Genomic DNA, 20,379 nt, shown 5'->3' with positions numbered 1-20,379 from the left:
GAGGTTCTCTGCTCCCCCTCACCCCAATATAGAGGAATATCCTGTCGTCGTCCCCCCCGGGCTTACAACTAAGATATTTTCAGGATTAGAGGATCAAAGGTAATGAAAATATTGCAGAGTTAATTTGTGTGGGATTATTAATTACCTACAAGGATTTCAGATTTAATTGCCTGTGTACTTTCTGTGGTTCTCAAATTAGGCATTTTGCCTCTACCTCTGGTTTTAAGGACAATAGAGGCACAAGATGCTTAGAATTTGACAAGAAGCTTGGATATCAAATCTACAGTATATGAAGTTCTCCTATATAAATTCTAGTGCTATGGACATCCCTACTATAAACCAGGTTCTTGCCCCCACAAGCTTATCTTGTGTTTGAGCCTTAGAATGTGGACTGAGCTGCATCTGAATCTGAATGACGTGTTTTGGACCTGTCAAATAAGAGTTTTCATCCCTGAAGAGGCTGCAAGCCACTGCAGCCAAGGTGAAGGAATATAAAAATATGTCAAAAACCCCTGTGTGCTCTCTCGTAAACGACAAATGTTCTATAAGGGGGCATTCCATGAAGTTAGCAAATAGCACATTTAAGACTAATCGGAGAAAATTTTTTTTCACTCAACGCACAATTAAGCTCTAGAATTTGTTGCCAGAGGATGTGGTTAGTGCAGTTAGTGTAGCTGGGTTCAAAAAAGGTTTGGATAAGTTCTTGGAGGAGAAGTCCATTAACTGCTATTAATCAAGTTTACTTAGGGAATAGCCACTGCTATTAATTGCATCAGTAACATGGGATCTTCTTGGTGTTTGGGTAATTGCCAGGTTCTTGTGGCCTGGATTGGCCTCTGTTGGAAACAGGATGCTGGGCTTGATGGACCCTTGGTTTGACCCAGCATGGCAATTTCTTATGTTCTTAAGAACCAGCATGCAGCACTCACAGTGTTAACAAATTGGGAAAAGGGCTGTATTGTTTAGACTGCCTAGAGAACAGCACTATATGGCCAGCAGAGGAGGAAGCCACAGGAATGCTGGGAGACCATTTAAGGAAGAAAAGGCACAATTGGGCTCTGTCTGTGTGTGTGAGGTGGAGATGGCCAGGAGATGGAGCGAGGAGCCAGGAAGAGAGGAGTGGATCTGGCAAGAATGCAATCAGTTCTTCTCCTTCAGAGCTAATTTATTGAGAGGGAGAGATAGAAGTCTGAGCTCTGAGGAAATAGAGAGACAGGCAGCTGTTCTTGCTTCATAGTCGAGTTACATGTAAAATCCCAACAAAGGACAGAGGAACCAAGAGCTGATAGACTGAAAGACTTTATTTCCAGAGATATCCAGGTCCAGGAGCAGATGGATGGATGACCCACCTAAGAGATTGAGTTAAGTAATTGTACAGAGAGTATTTTAGAAGAGGAGGGAGAATGTTTATGTCCTTGCCGTTTTGTCCCCAAATTCAAAATCTCATCTTAATTGCTTCAGCTTTTCAGCCAAAGTTAAGCAAAGGCCTTTGCTGGGAAAGACAAACTAGTGAATCATGGCCTTTCTGTAAGAGATTGAATCCAGGCCAGCTTTCTGTTTAATACCAAGTAAACCATTTGGGGAAGTTCTCCAGGAGAGAAAGAGAGAGCTTTCACACACTGCAGTGCTCATCTATTTGGTTTGTCATCTAGCCAGCTCCACCATCAAGAGAGACTTCTTCATTTACTTCATTGATTTTATTTCCCAAACAATTTTGTGTTTGGGACAGAGGGACAAACTGAGAAGGAACCTGGAATCATCTGGATCCAGAGAAGGAATGACTTATTATCTTCCAGAGGAGAAAGGAGCTACCTTCAATGATATCCAGTTAAGTGGCAGTGTTAAGTTAAAAAAAAAGGTGCTTTAAGAACATAAGAACATAAGAACATGCCATACTAGGTCAGACCAAGTGTCCATCAAGCCCAGCATCCTGTTTCCAACAGTGGCCAATCCAGGCCATAAGAACCTGGCAAGTACCCAAAACCTAAGTCTATTCCATGTTACCGTTGCTAATGGCAGTGGCTATTCTCTAAGTGAACTTTGTGTCTTGCAGCCCAATTCTAACCCATGACTGCCAATATTTCATAAATGGCCCCAGTGGGTCACACAATCCCCATCTCCCAAATGCCTCTGTTATGCAGAAATATGATGCGGGTTCTGCAGGTTTTTCCCCCTTACCTCCTTCCTCATTGTTTTTTTAGTTCTAAATCTGGTTATCTTTTTGTCCCACACTCCACATCAATCACCCATTCACAATCTCTTTGTTCTGGGTTGTCCAGACCCCCAACCTTGAAAACACCGGTTGGGAGTGAGGTATACTCTTACTCACTCCCAGCACTTCCAGTGCTACTCTGTCATCAGCCAATTATATTCCAACATAGCCAGTTGGGTTTTTAAATTATCCATCTAAAGATAGTTGGATGGGGGTGGGCCAAGGTACTGACCAAAATAGCTGCATAGAGACTCTGCTCCAGCTACTACTTCTGGATCAATACCCTGTTTTGGTTGATTCTGGGAAGATTTTCTGGAGATTTTGTCTTTAATACCATGTCTGTCATGTTGGGTGGCAAGCAACAGAAAATTGATTCTGTTTTCTTGATTTCTAGCAACACACAACGATTGAAACCTGATCCCTATCTCCTTCTAAAATGGCGGCCGCTAAGGAGACACCAGAGCTGTTAGCCCCTATCATGGTCAAGCTTCTCAATTTAAAAGAAATGTTAAAGACTAATAGTGAGGCAGTTCAAGCATTTAAACAAGAACTAACTGTGATATTGATGTTGCGAACACGGGGGTGGGGTCACATGCTCTAGAGAGATGTGAGCCCTTGGACCATGGCACGGCTCAGAGAGGAGCCTCAAGACACACACTGTGGGAGGTGAGAGTGTCCAAGAATGGGCTGGGGCTGGAACAAGGCTGGACCAGGATCGAGATGTGGAACATCTGAGGAACTGGAACATGGATTTCGCAAGGGTCACTCCACTGAAACTCTTCTGTTGACTTCATTTGACACTATATTTCGGGCTTTTGATTCTTACACAGATCACATCATTGTTTTCTTAGATATTTCCGCGGCTTTTGATACTGTTGATCACCAAATTCTCATCTCCATTCTCAAATCTATAGGTATTTCGGGTGCTGTATTACAATGGTTTATTTCATTTTTGTCTGATCGCATTCAACAAGTCAATATAAACAATCATTCTTCTGAACCATACTCTATTGCATCGGGTGTTCCACAAGGTTCTTCTCTATCCCCTATTCTCTTCAACATCTATCTACTACCTCTTTGCCGCATCTTAGCCTCACTAAACATACAATTCAAAATCTACGCCGATGACATACAGTTTATGGTACCATACAACACCTCTTGGACTCACACATTATCCTTAGTATCTTTATACCTCACAACTATTGACACATGGCTCTCTCACAATAGACTAAAACTAAATAAAAAAAAAACAGAAATAGTCCACCTCTCATCAATTACAGATTCATCCATAGGTCCCCCCCCTCAATTAGTATTTAACGGTATCACTATCCCCATCTCCAAATCTGCAAAAAATTTAGGTATAACCATTAATTCAGATCTTTCATTAAAACAACACATATCCATAATTACCAGAAATTCATTTTATAAGCTTCAACTCTTGAAACGGCTTCGTCCTATACTTTTCTTTCACGATTTTCGGACTATACTTCAATCACTCATCTTTTCTGGGCTTGACTACTGTAATTCTCTTTATATAGGTCTCCCAGATAACACACTTCACTCACTTCAACTGATCCAAAATGCAGCAGCACGTATCTTAACAAACTCTTCCATAAAAAATCACATCACTCCGATACTTCAATCATTACATTGGTTACCAATTAAATACAGAATACAATTCAAGATCCTGTCCATTATACACTCTCTCATCTACACTCCTAATTCAATTACCTTATGTTCCATTCTCCGGATTTACAAACCCACCAGACATCTAAGATCACTGGACAAAAACCTCTTAGACATCCCATCACCACGACAGGCCCGTCTTGACATCACCAGAAAAAGATCATTCTCTGTCATTGGACCAATCTTATGGAACGCATTACCAGACTCTTTAAGATCCATATCCAACTCCAAACACTTCAAAAAATCCCTAAAAACACATTTATTTCAATCTGCTTTCCATATATCACACACTAAATAACATAACTACTTCTCCATCACACAGGGCACAACATTATTATATATTGATTTATTTTTTATGTAAACTATTCATTGTGTTAGATTTTTATTTTTATTATATATTTTTGTAATTTTGAGCTTTTATAATTTGATAATCTTTATGTTATTTTAAATTTAAATCTTTATTTACATTTGTTTTTTATTTAGTTATGTAAACCGTTTTGATTAAACACTGTTTGTAAAGACGGTATACAAACACTTTTAAATAAATAAATAAATAAGGCAGGCTCAGACCTCCACTAGACCTGCACGCACCAGTGAGACCCAGCAACTCAATGCTGGTCACAAGAGTAGCCCTCCAGCCACTCAGTAGCCCTTCCGAACCCACTGCTTGGAAAAGACGAGTGCATGAGGCCAGACGGAGGCTGAGTGCAGGAACATGACGAGACATAGAACCAAGGAACTTGGATGACTCGGATGAGGATTCGAGGAACTGGAAGACTCAGTCGAAGACTCGAGGAACTTGGTGGACTCAGACGAGGATTCAAGGAACAGAAGGCTCAGACAAGGATTTGAGGGTCTTGGAAGAGTCAGACGAGGATTCGAGGAACTTGGAAGACGCAGACAAGGATTCAGGATTCAAGATTCAGGCACTAGTACAGGGTGAGTACTGTACCGCAGCGTGCCCTACATAGCCACCCATGGCTGGTTGCGGACCATGCCGGAGGCGAAGCAGACTCCAGACGAGAAGATGAAGACTTGAGATGGAAACATGATGAAGATACAGGAGAGGCCTGCACTGAGTCACGTCCTACACAGCCGCCTGTGGCTGGTCGCGGAGCACACTGAAGCAGAGCAGGCTCTAGCTTGAGTCTAGGAACAAGGAACTCCGAAGACCAGGAACAGGATTTAAGGATTCAAGACTGAGGATTCAAGACTCAGAATTCAGGAACAGACCTCAGCATTAAAAGTAAGGGTCTTCCGGAGACTTGTGCTGCAGACGTGAAGACAGTCCTTGTGCCAGGAAGCGCCCTACACAGCCCCACATGGGCTGGTCATGGACCATGACTGTGGCATACTAAGAAAGGTGGACGAAAAGGAAACCTGGAAGCAGGAAGAAGAGCCGGAGATGGGAACATCATGAACAGGACTGGAACAGCAGGAACATGGAACATCAAGGACACTGAAGAGACGATGAAGGAGCTCCATCAAAGAACAGGAGCATCCACGGAGACCAGGAACATCTAGGAACATCTAGCAAGGAACACAGAACCATCTGGACAGGAGCAGACCATGGAGGACCTTGTCTGATGAAGAGACCACAGGCAACTGTGAAGATCTGATGCAAAGCATCGAGGAGAGGAAGCAGGGCCCTTTTATAGGGCTAGTGAAGGAACAGGCTGATGACATCATCCGATGGGGCCGCGGGGCTTTTCCCACTGCTAGCTCTTTAAATACAATACAGAGGCATGTGTGCGTGCCTAGAGGAGCCGGATGGCGAAGGAAGTCGGTGTTGGCGGTGTCCCTGCTGCGAAGATGTAGAAGCAACAGTGGTGGCACCCGGGCCGCGAAGAGATGGAGACAGTGGTAGCCCTACCCGCTGGATAGCGGCGTCGGAGGCGGCTCATAAGCCGCGGAGAGAGACGGCAGTCGAGCGCCGGCTCAAACGGCACGGCGCAGGTCACGCGAGAGAGGTGAGGGGCTGCTCGCGGGATGGCCCCGCGAGCAGCAACCATAACAACTGACCCAGCTCACCTCTTTTAATCAAAGAGCAGAGGAGATGGAGAACAGAATCTGTCACTTTGAAGATGACTTACTTGCTGTGGAGTAGAATCAGAAGATCATCATCAAGTTGAAATATGATTTAGAGGAGGCCAACAATAGGAACAGGAGGAGCAACATTCGTCTGTTGGATGTACTGGAGGGCATGGAATGCCCTGGCCCAATCAAGTTTATTGAAGATTTTATTCCCCAGCTCCTGAGCCTTAATTTCCAAAGGCCTTTCAAAGTGGAATGGACACACTGGATTTCAGAGTCCTCATCGCAGAATAAAAAAATACCCTAGGCCTTTCCTTTTCAAGGTCTTGTGATATCAGCAGGCTCTCACTATTTTGCAGGGTGCAAAGGCAGAATCGCCATTGACTTGGCATGGTCATAAATTCCTCATGATCGCTGATTTGACTTAAATCTACAGCAGCTTGTTGAAAACAATTTTTGGCCTTGCAGCCACAGCTAAGGGCAATGGGAACCCAATTTGGCATTTTCTACCTGGCAAGGATGCGCATGACTTTTAAAAATACTACCCTGAATTTTACTGATCCTGGTGAGCTGCACAAGTTCTTAAATGAGAATTCGCCTGCTGGTATGGATGTATGTTGACTTTCTCAATTTTCATATTGTGATTTGGAGTTCAATCTTAATACAACGTTAAGGGTAAGCAGATCTGCTAATGGATGTTCTAGTCCTTCCTTTTATTTCTACATCGTGGACCTTTTCACTCTTATCTGTCTTTTTTTGGGACAAGTTTGGAACATTTGACAATTTGTTGAGGTCTTTGCTTTTACACACAGCTGCCCAGCTGTGGGGTCATTGATTCCTTTCCCCCAGGTTGCTACGATGGAGACTGAATTAAATGTTGGACTTTGAGATTAAAGGTTCTAACCTTATTTTGTTATTGTGCCTTGCAGCCTTTACTCCTGAATATTTCTTCCTGTCTCCTTTTATATACATTTATTGTGGGTCATGAGAATATTGTTTTTCTGCGCTGTAGCTTGTCTCTGTCAGCTGTCTTTTTCTGCCTTCCTGCGCTTCCTAGTGATATGGTTTTTTTTTTATAGCTTTTAGATAACTACTGTTTCTCTCTTTGTTTATGATTGGAATGTTTATGTCAACTAACTGTGTATATACACATCTTGAGACTTCCCTTATGCTTGATAGTTTACTGGCTCTTTCCTTTGTTCCTTGCTGGTTTTAGGACCTGGGGGTCATTATTTGGCCTAGCCTCCGTATACTTCTATTTCCATGGCTAAAGCTATTAAACTATTCACTCTGAATGTGAATGGGCCCCCATCTTCCTATCAAGCGGAATAAAGAATTGACGTTCTTGAAGAGGACGATATCTTGTTCTTTGCCTGATAAAGGAAACTCATTTGTCATTTCATAAGTCTCTTAAATTGTCTGGAGAGAGGTTCTGATATTGTTGTTTTTCCCCTGCTACAGGAAAAAGGGTGGAGTGGTTGTCTTATTTAATAAATCCTCTGACATTAAAGTAATTAACCAGGAGTCTGATGTACAGGGAAGATGGGTATGAGTAATATTGGAAGTGGGTCATAACAAATTTGAGGTTATCAATGTCTATGCTCCACCATTTAAATGTCTGGAATTTTTGCAAGAGTTCTCTAAAGTGGTTTTGTTGATAGCAGATGCTCCCCTCATTATAGGGGGTGATTTAAATTTACCCTTTTATCTGAGCACGGCTAAGCAATTATGTACTAAATTATCTCCTTCTCGATCTCTTACTATTTTAAGAAGTTTATTGCAGGTGGCTGGTCTCTCTGATCTTTGGAGATTATGTCACCCCACTGATAGGGATTATACTTTTTCTCTCACATGACTATCAGTTGTATTCCAGGATTGAATATTTTTTTTATTTCTAATTTGCTGCTTCCTTCTCTGTTGAATGCTGATATTGGCAACATTTTAACTTCTGACCATGCTGGCATCTCCCTGATCCTAACGCGTATCTATTTGTACAGTCTTTTCCCCTCGTTTTCCCCCTCTTCCCCCCTACCCAGTTCCCTTATCAGTTTCATTGTAAAGCCCCGTTGGCCAGTTTATGTTTCATGGAAACCGATGTGATGTTTTTTTAACGAATGTCGGTATACAAAAATTTTAAATAAATAAATAAATAAATCTATGGAATTGAAGAGAACAGGCCTATCCCTATGGTGTCTCAACCATTCCTTGTTACAAGATTTTGACTTTTAGCTGTTAGTGAATATCACGATAGAGGAATATTTAAAATTCAATGGCCCATGCTTGCCTCCCTATGTGATAAAATGGGAAGTTCTGAAGGCTACACTTAGAGGTGTTATTATCAGTTATACGGCAAAATGTAGTAAACAGCATCCTGTAGAGCAGAGGGCTTTGGAATCTCAGATACGGGATTAACAAAATCGTTCCAAATCTCAGATATCTTCTTTCTTGTTGTTAGAATTACACATTGTTAGAATTACATAAATTAAAGTATTGGTATAATACACTGCTTAGCTATAGGGCTGGAAATTCAGTTTTTATGAGGAAAATGTGTTACTGCTCTAGTAACAATAAAGTTAGTCATTTCTTGGCTATTTATGTACGAGAGAAGAAGAAAAGGGAAATGGCTAACTCTTCTTCTGGCAAAATTAATCAGTAGTTTTTTGTGATCAGGATACTCTTAATTGTTTTATTTCTTTAAACAATTAAGGATTATGGATTGCAGCTGCTGATAAAGCTGATCTAGCCTTTGAGATCTCTAGAATCAGGGACCCTGTGCAGAGATATCTAGCTAGTTAGTGAATGGCTCTCTGTATGTATTTCAAACTTTTATGTCTTTCATCTCTAATGTCATCTTGTAGTTCTTCTTTTCTCCTCGTACTTCTCTTGATGTATATCATGTATGGTGTTTTCAAACTTTGTTGATTGTGTTATTTTTTTTCTCACTGTTACTCATTGTTTATTGTGCATTTGCATATTGTAAAACAATAAAAAAGTTTGAACTATAAAGATAGCTGGATAACTTTTGGCCAGTATATTTAGCAGGATGTTTATCCTGCTGAATATCCAAGACAAGTTATCTGGCAACTTTAGCCAAATAAATTGTCTGCTTGCTGCCTTACTGAATATATCCCTTCATGTAAAAAAACAAAACAAAACACGTCTCTCAAACAATGATATCCCTCTTGATTCCTCTTCCTAAACTCAAAATGAAGAAATCCCCATGTTTGTAGAAGTCTCTTCTGATAATATAAACCCTGTGATCCCTCTCCTGATATGCCCTGGACCTCAGAGGTTCAGTGCTGAATGGTACGTCATATCCAGAATTATCATTGGAATGGACCCAATTCAGATTACACAATTTAGGTATTTACAGTATAAGGGGTATTTCCTTACTTTCATTTTTTCAGCATGCAATTTTTACCTCTTTATTCTTGATTCTTTTTAAACTTCCTTTCTTACTGGAGGAAGACACATACCAGCACCTAAGACATCTTTAGGTTTCTCACCTATTGCTGCTTTGTAGTATCCGGGTAATAAAATGCTATAGTCTATCTTTTCTACTCGACCGATGAACTTTTGTTCATTTGCATTAAAATCACTTCCTGTTTTGAACTTTCATTGGGGTCTTCCTGGTGTTATCACATTAGGTTGTTATGGAAACCCAGTCTATGGGAGGAAGAATTGCATATATTTATTGTTATATGTCAGGGGCTCTTAGTCCATTCATTTATCATGCAGATTAACTTTTTATTTAACTATTTTTATTTATTTCTACCAGGTTCAGCTCAGATCTCACCACTAGAAACAATGCTAAGAAGCACAGAGATCTGAGCAGTGATATGTTAGTGAATCTGCTGGATCTTCTTCACGGACCTATTGGTCTTCATTCCTCTATCTACTTAGATCTCACTCTTCCACCTGGGCTTTTCTAACATCAATCCAGACTTCTTCATTTAGGCCTAGATTCACTAATACCCCCGGGCTCTTTGAATTACGCGGTACAGGGGGCGAAGCGGGCCTGCGAAAGCCGGCAGCAATCGCACCTCTGCGGTGCGATCGCTGCCAGCTTTCACACCCAATAGCGCCATCATAAAAGGTGGTGCTGTTGGGCGCAAAATTGGCAGCGAAAAGGATTCTTACCTTTTCGCTGTCCGCGATGTCTTCGCGGCGTCTGTCCTGGTGCCGTCCCGACTCCTCCTGTTCTGGTCTTGACGCTGCCCCGACTCCACCCCCATTTAGTGATCGCACGTGAAAAGGGGCTTTTCGCGTACGAAAAGTCCCTTTTCACGTGCGATCGCTTTGGATAATGACCAACCTTAGACACAGACTACTATAAATGAAAGGTGAGGTGACCCTTTGGTTATTATACCAATGTTTTATTTTAATTATAATTCTAAATAAGACTGGTGGGACAGTATGATGTCTTATTTCGAAACAAGGAAAGTAAGAGAGACTAAGCTGAAATCAAATGCTTCAGTGTTCAAAATTCCAACCAAGGTTATAGTATAGTAAAAGAGCATTGCGTTATCATCAGGTAGACCTGCGGAGATGGAAACTTTCAACAAAATTTGAGGCTTCCTGTTAGCGTGAGGAGGGATACATACCGCTGTATTTTACAAAATGATATATTTGATTTATAGCAGATATTTCCTAACCAGAGAACCATGTTTGCATATCCTCCTGATTGTTTTTTTCAATTTTCTGCTTGCCAAGTGTTCAGAAGAAGCCACTTAACAAATCATATGTATGCCTGCAACAAAAGAGGTTCCATTTTCAAATGTGAACAAGACACATACTTAAATGCCGGGTTGAGCTATGCATGCGTCTTTATCATTTTGCATGTGTCTTTTTTTGCATAGTGTTCAGGTTTATTATGCCTGTTTTGGCTTTAGGATTTCCATAGTTATTGAAAACAAATGGGCATCGTGTCACGATTGCTTGACCCCTTTTTTTTTCCCCACTCACTTTTAAACAATAATGACCAAAGTGACAACTCTAGCTTTCCTGACAGGAAAGCTGTCAAATTTACACTGGGGTATTTGGATGAGGTTGTTAACTCCTGTATCAAGATAATGAAAATGATAAAATTCACGATTCATTCACGCTACTAGCTAACATGGAACGCTATGGACTTTCACATCCAAATTTTACCTGTGGTGTGTCTTATAGTAAATAATTCACTTTGCTATCCTCACTTTACTTCATTTAAACTGCTGTTGTATGGCTATCAGCACAAAGTAAATATTCAGATAGATGTGAGTGTCTATAAAGTGCTCAACTAACATTTTGAAGTGGAAACCTTGACTTTAAAATGTTTCAAATGGGATTACTGTACTTCAGTCACCATACATCAATAACCCCATGAATATTTCACTGGCTTCTCTGCAGTTTCTCTCTTCTCTATACACAAAAAGGGCATAAAATAAGTGATAGAATACCCAGCATCAGACAACAATCATTATGGCTGCAAATTCAGACTTTTGCATAAACCATTCTATTCACACTGGAGCCCAACGAGTTCAGCATGACAAAAGCCAAAATAAGTCTTCACGCTGACGTACCTTCTAAATCATTAGGATCCAGAAAATGTGGCTATACCAGAATCCTCCATCAAACCAGTATCATATACATGGACTGATCATAGTATAATTTTGTTTTCTTTATGTTGTTCTGCAGCATTAATTGGGGCCATCAAAGTCTCAACCTTCCATACTGGAAAGTTAATGCTATTGATCCCTCTGTTCTTTCCAACTATCTTACTTTTCTTCAGAATTTTACAGATCTCCCTTTAAAGGAAAAATCTCTTCTTGGAATGGAGTTCTTAAGGATGCCTATAATCATGTTGATTTCCTTTCCTATCACTCTCAACATACCTCTAATGGGTATACTTGGTTTTGTGCAGGTCCAAGAACTCTTGCACAACAAAACCAGAAAAAAGATGGCAGAAAAGTAAGAAGCGTGAAGATGAGCCTTTGCTTAAAATGAGTGTAAACATTATCTCTTGGAAGTTAGTCATGCAGAAAAGGGAGTATTTTAAGGAAGCTTTTTTTTTTTTTTTTAAACTTGTGTCATTCTTTCTGAGAATCTCTTCAGATCCCTGCTAGTCCTCTTCTATATCATTGCGGACAATCTGGCTGCATAATTTGAAAAGAAAATCAATTTCATATTAACTGAGTTCATCTCTCACACTCTTCTAATAGTGATTTAACTTTGGAAGCCTTTTCCCCTATTTTCCTCTGATTCCAGTGTTTCTACTAACAACCTTTCGGCATTTAACAAGATTTCTATTGCTAGTCTAGGTCTGATCTTAAACCAAATGAAGTCTTCTTTTCATTCTGTAAACCCCTGTTACTCTTAAATTTTTTAAAAGCCCAGACTTAAGTCTTTTCCCACTCTTAGTGGATATTATTAACTCCAGCTTAGAACAAGGTGTTTTTCTGGATTCACTGAACCTTGCTAATGTTCATCCCATTTTTAAAAAAACCTAGTGCTGATTCTCATCTATCAGATAATTAATCGACCAATAACAAATCTTCCTCTCCTTTTTAAACTGACTAAGAAAATAGTTTTGCTGAAGCTTTCATCTTTTCATGAGAAAACATTGGTTTACCATCCTAAGCAGTCAGGTTTTAGAAAAGGTTTCAGCACTGAAACCACCGAGTTGCTGAATGAGATTTCCCTGACCTTAAACAGGGGGGAAGTTGTTTTTTTCGACATGAGTACTGCATTCAACACTATTGATCATATTCTTTAACTTAGGCAGCTATTGGATATAGGCATTTGTGATAAACATTTTAGTTAGTTTTCCACATTTTTAAACAAAAATGTTAATTGGAATTTTTCCATCTCTGAACCTCACCAGCATATGTATGGCAAGCCCTAAGGTTCTATACTATGTCCTACATTTTTCAATCTTTATTTGCCACCAATTGCAACCTTAGTCTAAAGCCTTGGGTTTGGATGCTATCTGTCTGTAATCTGTATACAGATGATGTCCAGATTATTGGTACCCCTGACGCATTATCAAAATACAATGACTTCCTAACAAAAGTATCAAAATAACGTTCATCTATCTGTTAAATTAAAAGTCAATCCAGACATAAGTCTGAAGCCTTATGGTTTTCAAGGAAATCTGAGAGTTCAGATCTTCCCACTCTTTGGATGCTGGAGTTGAAACAAACAGTAACCTTGTTGGGTGTTAAGTGTGATCCACTTTTGAAATTTGTTCCACAAATTTCAAATGTGGCACAGCATTCTTATTACTATCTATGTTTCACCCGTCACCTAAAACCTTTCTTGGACACTAATGACTTAAGAACGCTAGCTTATGTGCTAATTTTAAACAGGTTAAATGAGTGTAGTTCTAGCCTGGTTTATCACTGAGTTTAACCAATCGTTTACAGATTGATCAGAACCCTGTTGCTTCGCTAAAGGAAAGTTTGACCATGTTACCCTGCTCCTGAAACAACTTCACTAGTTACCAGTTGCTACTGGATCAAGTTTAAAACTGCCTGTATGACCTTCAAGCAAATTTCTGGGGGGATGTGGAGTGCACGTAAGGTCATAAGGATTGCCTAGGTTGACCAATACCCTGACCCGAGGCCTCTTTGGGGATTCACTGGGGTCAAGATGGTGCTGGTCTCCAAATCAGCCGACACTATATTTTTGTATGATTGGCCCTGAGACCAGTGCCATTTTGACGTCACTACGGCGCTGGTCTCATGATGCCATTTTTAAAGGATGTCAGTGAGGCAGGAGTCGAGTGGGCATCCCTCCTGCCCATTTTTCCAAGCAGGACATCCTGGAATGGATAGGAAGGATCAGGGGTGAGGGTGAGGGTTGGGGGTGGGGCCCATCCTATACGGGTTCACCACCAACTTGGTCAGTCACCTTACAGCCCTGGTTAAGACAAAATTTTTTAAGCTGCTTATGCTAAACCACTATTAAACCCTCATGATTTTCATATAGTACTGTAAGCTCTGATACTCACCAGCCTTGACTACTGCAACTTGATTTATATCAGGCTGCCAGCAAATGTCTTGAGGGCCTTTCAGATTGTTCAAAACGCAGTCACATCACGTGCATTCTTAGTGTAAGAGATCACATTACCCCTGATCTTTATTGTCTCTACTAGTTACCAACTCAGTGAAGGATTAAATATAAGGTCACCATGCTTATCCATAAGTGATTAAGTAACAGCGCATCCCCCTAGATTTGTGCTATTTGTTACATATTTATAATTCTCCCTGGGCATTGAGATCTGCCCAAAATATTTTGCTGGACATCCCCTTCTCCATGGTTCACCCATTTTATTGAAAGCCGGGGGTAGGGCTTTCTCAGTGTCAGGACCCTTTTCTGGAATTTTTCTCCTGGAATAGCTGCATATGAGACGTGTACAGACTTTCAAAAAGGAGCTGGCATTTGAATTTGTTGGCTAGTATAAGTTCAGATAATAATATCTAATTATTGTCTCTGGCCCCAAGCCTCTGGAAATTATATCAGACTGCCTCTGCAGTTTCATCTTGCTCAATTGCATCTATCATGGTAGCTTAGTTGTCTAGTTGCTTTTCTTCTGTTTTCTGTTTATGTGATTTTATATCTGTTAAGATGTACCCCATCTTGACCTTTGGATAAGTGCAAGCAACACATCTTTTAAAGAAAGAAAGGAAAAAAATAAATAATCTGAAGCAGGCTGATGACCTGACCAAAAGGAACTGTGAATAGGAAAGAAAAGTGAACTAACTCAGAGAGCATGGCTTTCAGTATAGGCTTCAGAGCAGCTGTAACTAAACTGAACACAATTATTAGATGGAAATTTAAAATGGAAATGCTGCTGATTAGGGACAGACTATAGGATATGATAAACCTGGACAGACCTACTTGTAAATTTAGAGGACTGGGATGAGAAAAATATGCAGGCAAAATTATGATTTCTGTTATTGTGGAAAATAGTGAAGTAATACACTTCTGAAGGCATGACACCCTGAAGAAGATGTGGGAATCACTGAAGAATTACAACGATGATGCAATTTAAACAGCAAACTGTTTCTGCTTCACAAATTATACAGTCTAAGGCTGAAAAAGTTCCAAGAAATATTGGAACATATTGAAGCTGTGATAGAAAACACAGAAAAGATGAGATACGGAGGAGAAAATTTGAAAGATAGTCATGTGTTAGCAATATTAGTGTGCATCTTGCCTGATTCATATAACCCCCAAGAAAGAAGAATGTGAATTAACATTGATTTATGTGAAGGGGAGGCTCATAGATGAGTTTTATCACAAAGCTGAAAGAGAGACATAGGCAAGTACCATGAGGCAGCTCAGCCCAGAAAGGGGTAAGAGTAAGATACAAAAGATTTTCAAACTGCCCTCAATGTGAGGAAAGGGTAGGTGGATGTGAAAACAGCCTAGAAGAGGCAAATATGCCTTCACAGCAGGGGATGTGGCTGATGGGAAGGCATAACCAAAAGGTAAGCTGTCACTGCAGCCCCTCTCACATAGTAGGGGGCAAATAGTGGCCTAGGCCATTTTGACTAATGGCAGCCACTGGTCCAGGAGTAGAGGTAACTCCCAGGCCCTCTCTAGACCATCAGGGATGTTTGGTGAGTCTGGGGGGGGGATCAGTAGGGTGGGCTCCACTGATAGGGGGACTTCATATTTTCATAAATGGGACAGGTTGGGGTGGGTTTTCGGGGGGTTTTAAAAACTTTGTTTGGCTCCCCCCAAATATCACAAAATGTCATGGTTTTTCCTATCGTTTTTTGGTATTCCCAAAATGCAACAAAAAAGGAAATATCATCTTTATCTCCTAATTTGTTGCACACGACTTTCCACCCCAGCTGGACATTGACTACAATGTTTATTTTTCTATCCTAGTTTCCCAAGTAAAGTAACTTTGCATGCTGTCACAGAAGAGTGCTAACTTATTTCTGCTTCACAGTGTGTGTCACGTGGAGAGCATGCAGGTCCGTACTGCCCACACCCGGTTCTGATTCTGAACAATAAGGTCGGGCCAGACCGCTGCTTCTTTAACATGTGTCAAACTTCAACATTTCTGAATATAATCTTGTCTGGCATGGAATGAAATAAACACACACAACCTCTCCCCATCCTCAAGAGGGAAAGGGCTTTTATTTGTAAGACATGAAGTAAAAATCAGAAGACCATAGGCATGGAGAATTTCTAACATATGCCTCACAGATTATTCATAAAACGTTAGTGCGATGGAGTATAGTGTTGTGAGGCATAGCCAGGGAGGTACTTAAGATGAAGAAAAAGCTTTTTGCTTTCAATTTTGGGTTTGTATGTGCAGGCAAACACAGAGCAGCTAAAATCATGTCACAGATCTAATTACATCTTGTACTTACACATAAGTATATGTCAACACCAAAATATATGGGTACACAAACACACACAGAGACATCTCTCATTTTTCAGTACATTCTGTATTCATTTTCTCTATTTTAGGGGTTGAAGTAACCTCGCTTCAAGTTTAAAGATTAACCCCCTCCCCCCCCCCCCCCCCCCCCTTGCAAACACATGGCCTAAGATTTTCAAAAGCTTTTATCAGAGTCAATAGCTGCTGACCCAGGTGAAAGAGCTTTTAAGAAGTGACTGCCCTGTATGTGGGTAAGAGTGTGCGCCACGTTACTCAACATCCATGCGTTCACCCACATTTTTGTGGAGGTGTTCCCAGGGCAGGGCTAGGCTGGAGAAGCAACAATATGTGTGAGAAAAAGCAACTACAGAAAAAGGAAGTGCAAATCTTTGCAGGTACTTTCTCCCTGAGGCAAATCTGAGATGGAAAATACACACATTCCCTTTAATAAAGAGTGCAAAGTCCACGGGGGAAAAAGTACCTGTGAATTTTGCAACAAGCCACATAATTTCAAAAACTGTTCCCCATAAGAAGCAAATTGCAATATAAGATTACAGAATAGTCTTGTTTTAATTTGAATCCTGAAATGCATAATTTGTAGGAAAGCCCAGCAGTGAAATTTGCATTGCACAAACCACATGCAAAGACTTGCAGTCTCTTCCACTGCTCAGTGGCTGTCATACATGAATAGACGGGTGTCTAATAGAAACAGGTATTAAGGACAATGAATGCGCATGCTTTCTCAAGGACAGTCATGCTCACCGCACTGGAGAAATGCTCATTTCTGAATCATTTGAGCATGGTAAAAAATACTTTAACTAGCTTAGCCAATACAGATTTTTTTTTCTTCTCAAAAACAACATATGGGTCCTATGTGCTAGAGCAGAGGTTCCCAAACCTGTCCTAGAAGACCCCCCCAGCCAGTCAGATTTTCAGGATATCCACAATGAATATGCATGAGATAAAATTTGCATGTTATGGAGGTAGTGCATGCAAATTTTATCTCATGTATATTCATTGTGGATATCCTGGAAACCCAACTGGCTGGAGGTCTTCCAGGACAGGGTTGGGAACCACTGGGCTAGAGCAGTGGCTCTCTATCCAGTCCTAGAGGAGCCCTTAGCTAATAGCCAGTCTTGTTTGACCACTGTACTAAAAGTTTGTCTATGGGTTAAAAAATGCTTACTATATAAGGCCCACTGCTATATACTATCACAAGGGCCGATACAGTAAAAATCGCGGGAGAGCGCATAGGACACTCTCCTGTGCGCGCGATACAGTAAATTAATTTATTTAAATTAGGGTCCGCGGCAAAAAGAGGCGATAGGGACACTAGCACATCCCTAGCACCTCTTTTTGGACAGGAGCGGCGGCTGTCAGCGGGTTTGACAGTCGACGCTCAATTTTGCCGGCGTCGGTTCTCGAGCCGCTGACAGCCACGGGTTTGGAAACCGTACGCCGGCAAAATTGAGCATCCGGTTTTCAACCCACGAGCCGCTTTTCTGTGCACTTCCCCGGCGCCGGCAGAAATTAACGCCTATCTTTGGGTAGGCGCTAATTTCTTAAAGTAAAATGTGCGGCTTGGCTGCACATTTTACTTACAGTATCGCGCGGGAATACCTAATAGGGCCATCAACATGCATTTGCATGTTGCGGGCGCTATTAGGTTCGGGGGGGGGGGGGGGTGTTTTGAACGCGCGTTTTCAATGCGCTATTACCCCTTACTGAATAAGGGGTAAAGCTAGCGCATCGAAAACGCGCCTGATAGTAATGTAATGTTTTATTTCTTGCATGTCTGACCACAATAAGTGTGCAAGACCTGTAACAATAAATTAACAGAAAAAAACAATCATATAATAAAACAATAATCGGTATAATTACAATGTGAAAAGAAAGAAAAGAACAAAAAATATTACTATAAAATCAAATAAATGAATTCCATAATATCTAACTGCATAAATTAACAATAATAAAAATCTTTCCATATAGACTGATAATAAAAACTCTAAAATATTATAATTTAGTATAACATAGCAGTAAAAATGAGTTCTAATAAAATATCAAAATTGAATATACTGCATAGCATTTGTGAAATCCTGATTCTGAAAAAGGGAAATGCAGCAAGGATACTCAAAACCCTTGCTACCACAGATCTCATTTAACAGCAACAGAAACTGACCCATGTTCAGAGGCATTTTCTATGATTAGCCCTGATTTTAACATTTTCTATGATTTTCCTATATGATTTTTTCCCCTTTACTCTTTGAGAGACTTCAAGTATTGTAGTTATGGTCCTGAACATTGTTTTTGCATTCACCCTCTTTAATAGCATAATAACCTTATTCTTTTCATATTTCCCTAGTCACAAGCGATTTTAAAGACCCTTTTTATGAATGAAAGCACTTCAAATCAAAGGTAGCCAGATTGGCAAAAATATATTCACCTTGAATTCTGATGCTTATGCGAAAGTGCGACTAATTTCTGATGTCTCGCCCATGTGCCATGGTCTTAAAAAATAAAAATCGTTCTAAGTGTCAGGAACAAATGATTTACAGCATCTTAAACAAAAGACCCAACCGAGTGCGCTCGCTCTCTTAGGCGGAGTTCACTAAAAATCAGCCTTTACACTGGCGCATCCAGACTTATTTTTTTAGGACAAGAAGAAGAAAGAAAAACAGTAGTTCGGTCATTAGAAGGCCAGAAAATTGTTAAAAGAAATCGACTGAATCACCCCCGCAGCACAGTTGCATCTCTGCTAGAAAAGGGAATTGCTGAGGCATCGCAATTCAACGCAAGCTCTAAAGTTTCTCCGCATTTTTAGGGAGCGCAGTTGCCGCGCTCTTTTAACACGGCAAAAAGAAATCAACTTCACAAGTTCCGCCGTTACCTTGATCCTTTCGGAGCCCCTGGCCGGCAAACATCCCCGCTGGGCGAGCGGCTCGATCCGTGCTGAAGGTGCCACTTGGGAGAGCAGGATTTGAGGTTGCGGCTGGCCGGCCACTGTGCTTCTCGCCTGGTGCACGGGAGAGAGCTCTCCTCGGCGGCTGCAGGGTGACAGGGAGGGCGCTCTCCTCCTCCTCCTCCTAGTGGGCAGCCCGAGCGCCTTCTCTTCCTCCTCCTTCGCGGGGCAGCACGCGCTTCGGCTGCTTGGGCTCTCCGCCCCCTCCCCCCCCCCGGATCTGTCCCAGCAGGGGCGTCAGGCTTCAGCCGTCATTCGTGAGGAGGTCACGACGAGATCGCGACAGAAGTCGCCACTGCCTTCTGTCTGCCCGTGGCTTCCGTCTACATCCACCTCAGTTCTGTCCCAGGACGGGGAGGGAGCCCCTTCGGTCCCTGCTCTTTGGGGATGGGAATACGACTGACCGAGAAGAGGCACTTTAGGGAGCAAAGAAGGGGAACTCCTTAGATAGTTTTCCATGCATGTGACAATTGCATTGGTTTTTTTTTTTTTTTTTTTTTTTTTTTTTTTTTTTTTTTTGTTTTGTTCGAACAGCTACTGGATTCGGGGCTAGATGTACTGAATGGATTTTCGCATTTTATCTTTCTGGACAAATAGCTTTTGTACATCTGAGTCTAAGCAAAGCTTTAGTAAACTTCAACTTGGAGTTGCAAGCTCTCTCATTTTCAGGGGGGAGGGGGAGGGGGGAAGGGGAGTGTAGGCTGATTCCTGCTGTTTTAATTGATAAGTTCATTATTTTGCTGTCTTAACTCAAAACCTCTTGTGCTGTTTTTTTTCCCCCTTCCGTGCTTTGTCTGCTTTGACCAGGTGGTAAGCTCCAAGGAGCAGGCACCGTCCATAGAGAGGGTATTTTTTCCTGCTGCTTCACCCAGGGAAATGTCTTGTATGTGCCTAAGTTTACCTGTAGTGAGAGCAAACATTCCCGGAGATGGAACTGGCTTGGGGAGGGCTTGAACTTACATGCATGCTTTTACACAGATTTTGAAAAGCATGCACATAAACTTCCTGCAAAATTTCCAGCACGCTAATTAGGGGGTGTAATCGTGTGTTGATAGCTTTGAAGGGATAACTTTCAAAACGAATATAGGTAGCGAAGTTTCTTTTGAA

General features: G+C 41.2%; 1 protein-coding gene across 2 annotated transcripts in view; it reads right to left on the bottom strand.

Moving 5' to 3' along the window:
• S1PR3 (sphingosine-1-phosphate receptor 3) overlaps positions 1-19,649 on the bottom strand; it is a 33,851-nt gene extending 14,202 nt beyond the window's left edge. Inside the window, exons 1-2 of one of the 2 annotated variants that reach the window (XM_029618392.1) lie at positions 19,201-19,649; positions 18,757-18,820 (exon numbers count right to left, since the gene is read on the bottom strand). The gene's annotated coding sequence lies outside the window, so the exon portion shown is untranslated. The remainder of the gene's footprint in view (positions 1-18,756; positions 18,821-19,200) is intronic. The other variant, XM_029618383.1, reaches the window with a different exon arrangement.
• Positions 19,650-20,379: the final 730 nt, after the last annotated feature.

This window comes from Rhinatrema bivittatum, chromosome 1, assembly GCF_901001135.1.
Source record: "Rhinatrema bivittatum chromosome 1, aRhiBiv1.1, whole genome shotgun sequence".
Classification (NCBI taxonomy): domain Eukaryota; kingdom Metazoa; phylum Chordata; class Amphibia; order Gymnophiona; family Rhinatrematidae; genus Rhinatrema; species Rhinatrema bivittatum.
The sequence above is the reverse complement of the archived record's forward strand: the minus strand, read 5'-3'. Positions and strand labels throughout refer to the sequence as shown.